Below are 3,422 nucleotides of genomic sequence, written 5' to 3' on the forward strand. Positions count from 1 at the left end.
CCCTGCTGGGACACCGCTGGGACACTGGAGGGACACGGGACGCGCGGCCGGGAGCGGACCAGGTGCGGAGCGCGGCGCTGCCGGCTCTGCCCGCTCCGCTCCGGGCCGGACCGGCTCCGAACCCCCCGGCAGGCACATCCCTCGCTCCAGCTCCCTGTGCCCTCGCCTTTCCTCGCCCCCACCCGCGGCAGCAGCACCAGTCACCCCGCGGGCGTTAATTAAATCACCCTCAGTTACTTCAATGCAAATTGTTCTTTTTTACTTCCCCTGTGTTTGCGCCTACATCCCTCCTCTTTTCTCAATCCCAGCTCTTTTCTCCTCCATACCCAGTTGCTTGCTGCTCTCCTGCCCCTGGACCACATCATTGTTATAATAAAAAAAGGAGAACGATTTTTTACACATGTAGATGTTGACAGGACAAGAGGGAACAGATTTAAAATGCAAGGAGGGAGATTTAGATTGGATGTTGGGAGAAAATTCTTCACTACGGGTGTGACGGGGTATTGGCACAGGTTGCCCAAAGGACCTGTGGCTGCTCCATCCCTGCAAGTGCTCAAGGACAGGTTGGACAGGGCTTGGAGTAACCTGGGATAGGGGAAGGTAGCAGGGGGTTAGAATAGGATGGGATCTAAGGTCCCTTCCAACCCAATTCAGAATTCTATAGTTCTGTGATCATTGCAGACTTCTGCCCCCCCGTTCATGCTCACCAGTTTGCTGTGTATTCTAGTTTTCACATGGAGCTCTGGTTGGGAAAACATTAAGCAGTGTTTGCTCTGGCTGGCAAGGTGCAGTTTCACCACAGACCTTTTATCTTTCTCAACCTTGCCTCCCCCTGCCTTAGCTAACAGCCGTGTGCGTGCCCCATTTTTCTACTTGCACCATGAAGCAGCTGAGAGGGGGAAAACCCAGGGCCTTGCTCTGCAGTTTACGTGGCACAGTTAATGTGGAGCTTTGAAATCTCCTCACAACACAACTGTAAGGTGTTTATTACTGCCATTTCTTTCTTCCTATAAAACTGAGTAAACTCAAAATGACCAGAAATCTCTGCTCCCAGCTGTGGGGTCACAGTGTGATGACTTGGAGAGTTTTATTTTGGTACAGCCCTGACCCACTTGATGGGCTGTGAGGATACCAGCATTCAGTTGTTTCAGGAGCTGCTGTCTGTGTTCTGTTAAAAATCAAAAATAAGGTCAAAATAGAGCAAACACACCTAAGATTGAGCTTGGCGCATCCTTAGCAGCAGCATGGAAGGTGGGAGGACAGATGGAAAGTGCAGGGAGCAGAGGGATGAAGAAGAAAGTACAACTTCAGCCATGGAAGCTGCAACAATTCTCAGCTGGAAGATGAGAATTTCCTTCTCCAGAGCTATTAAATTGTGTGTCATGCTGAAGAATGGCCCCTGCAGCCAACCCAGCAGGGCACCTCTGGGTAAACTTTCACACAAACTCGTGGCAAACTCAGAACTGGAGCAGGACACCAGTTGCAGCAGGCGACACTGGGGGCAAACAAATGCTTTCTAAAGATGTCTAAATGTGGTGTTTGCACTGCTGCTGCTGCTCTGCAGAGAAGCTCACAAGCAAAGCAGAACAGCCTGAGGGCAGAGCGTGGGAGGGACACTGGAAATCCTGGGCTCAAAGGTCAAAAAGGAGTTCCTGGCAATTTGGGAGCCTTGGGCTCCTCTCAGAGCAGCTGCCTGTGCCAGTGCCCCCCCTCCATGTGGGGAGCACAGGTTCTCCCCTGGGACCAGGCTCTGCTTTCTCATCCACTGACAGTAGACACTTCCCGGAGGGCAGGTTTTTAATTTGCTGGCAAGCAGCAACAAAATTGATTAAAATTGCAAAACACCTTTCCAAATGATTCATTTCCCTAGCACAGTATTCCATGTAAATAAGTGCCTGGTATTGTAATTCCCAGTGCTCCAGAGCTGCTCAGAGAAGAGGGGCATGCAGGAGCAAAGCAGAATCTGAAACTCTTCCTCTCCCTCCCTCTTCCAATCTTCACAAAGCTTTCTGTGACAGTTCCCAGGTCACAATTTTCTAATCAAATGAACTAACAGCCTTTACTTACTGAAGCCCAAGGTTTGATGAAAAATATTTAAAATTATAGAATCACAGAATGGCTTGGGAGGACAGGGAGCATCCCCCTGGCATGGGCAGGACACCTTCCACCAGACCAGGTTTGTTCCAAGCCCCATCCAACCTGGCCTTGAACACTTCCAGAGATGGAGCAGCCACAGTTTCCCTGGGCAACCTGTGCCAAGGCCTCATTTCACTTTATCCACATAGTAGAGCACTTAAGTTCCCCCCAAAAAAGTGATTAGTGAGGACAACTTGAGTGGGATATTTTGTCCTGGAAAATGAAAAAAAAACAGGATCAGGACAAAACCTCTGGGCCCCCTCAAGAATCAAAAACATTTCTATTTATTTTCAGTGAATCACTTTGGTACTTGGAAATAATTTTATTCAAAGCCTTTTATGCAAAGCAGTTTATAGCAGCCAAAGGTAAGAGCTACAACTCTATAACTCCAACAGAGTTTTTCCTTCATTGAGTCATTGGAAGTCAATTAAAGACTTTAGAAATTGCTTCCACATTACAAAAAAAAAATCCATACCTAGCTCTGCTGCTTGAAAACAGCATCTGGTAAATGCCAGGAGAGGTACCTCTGCACTTCTTTAAAGGGCCTTTAATGGCACACCCCATTTCTTAAACCTGCTCCATTGTCATGTTCCATTTGCTCATAAAATGCTGCAGCAGTGAAATCCAATCCATAGCCAGTTAAAATGGAGCTCCTGAATTAATGGATGAGAATATAGACAGCAATTTTCTGCAAAACCAAAGGGCTGGAGCCATGTGATACCATCGCTGGAAGATGAGAATTCCCTTCTCCAGAAGGGAATGGCACCTAAATTGGGTGTCATTCTAGAGAACATCCCCTGCAGTTGCCTTGTGTGACCTGTCCTAGGAGAGAGACATCACATCCTCCAAAAATAGGCCCATTTATTTGTGTTCCTAATAAAATTCTTAACTTTTTCCAAGGGATCAATCCATACAGATCCAGAGTAATACTTAAGAGTAGATTTTAAGTCACCAGAATTCTTGGCTCTGGACTCCAAGCAGATGCCACCACAGAATGCCAGCTGGGGGACACAGCATCATTTCCCTGTGCAGTGAGCACAGAATTACCCTTGTACCTTGTGTTCTCCCCACCTGAGCTGGTAAAACACATTCCTCTGTTTTTAGTCACAAGACTCCAGCACTCAGGGATTTGCCACTAATATTTCCATGCCTGGGTTTTTTATTAAAGGGAACCAAACTCTGGCTAGTGGCTCCTGGGGCACTGAGCAGCAGGAGGGGTGCAGGCAGCACCCAACCAGCATGTTCCAAGTGGCATCTGTTGGTCAAACCTGGTCAGGCCACATCCC

This window comes from Geospiza fortis, unplaced genomic scaffold (assembly GCF_000277835.1).
Source record: "Geospiza fortis unplaced genomic scaffold, GeoFor_1.0 scaffold70, whole genome shotgun sequence".
In the NCBI taxonomy this organism is placed as follows: domain Eukaryota; kingdom Metazoa; phylum Chordata; class Aves; order Passeriformes; family Thraupidae; genus Geospiza; species Geospiza fortis.